Raw genomic sequence first — 871 nt, 5'->3', positions numbered from 1 at the left:
TTTTTGGGATAGGAAAATTTAATGGCAAAACCTTTATTGTTGTAGACTGATCATGAAACTCTTGTCAGTTGAGATATACATTGATAGGTCAATGCTACTGTTATTGTTTAGAGGATGTTCAGCATTCTTGGTCATGATTTGCCTCTAAACTGATTTTTGGTATATCAATCTATGGTTGCTATTAGCATCTCACTCCATATCTGCCTTTACCTTTCCCCATAATAAAATTTATTTGGTTTACTGTTCACTTATTTACATGTGCTCAGTTTATAATCACGTTTGTTCTACTGTATGACAATGTTCAATATTCAGATTACAAAATGACAAGTGATTTAAAAATTTTAAGACATTTTAAAAATGTTAAACATGCAAGGAAGTTAAAGAAAATAATGGGTATAAATTCAGCTTATTCATTACATTCTTTAGACTTTGCCTCAAATACATCTTTTAATATCTTGTCAAAAAGATATCTTTAAAAATCATCCAACTGTGTGTTTTAAGGCTTCATCTTTATCATACAGAACAAAATGTAAATGCATTTATTGTGAAAAAATGGACAGCAAATGAACATTATTCATTAAGGTCTTTGCTATGGAATATATGAGGTGTTATTCCCACAATCCTGAGATGCTGATTTCTTTAACACTTGCCTTAGTGCACCCCTCGGCATAAAACGTTTTCTGATACCTATTTAACAATTCCATAACTCAAATTTCTAAATGCTGTGTGTAATTTTCATGTACAAATTTTAATACTGGAAAATGTTTCAATGAACCCACAGCCTGATTCATATTATCAGTCAAAATTGGTCTCATTTTGAAATGGATGTCTCCGGGTCTGTCCATAGGGAGCTTGGACTCAACTGAGTTAG

Source organism: Penaeus monodon, chromosome 11 (assembly GCF_015228065.2).
Source record: "Penaeus monodon isolate SGIC_2016 chromosome 11, NSTDA_Pmon_1, whole genome shotgun sequence".
In the NCBI taxonomy this organism is placed as follows: domain Eukaryota; kingdom Metazoa; phylum Arthropoda; class Malacostraca; order Decapoda; family Penaeidae; genus Penaeus; species Penaeus monodon.
This window is presented reverse-complemented; position numbering follows the sequence as displayed.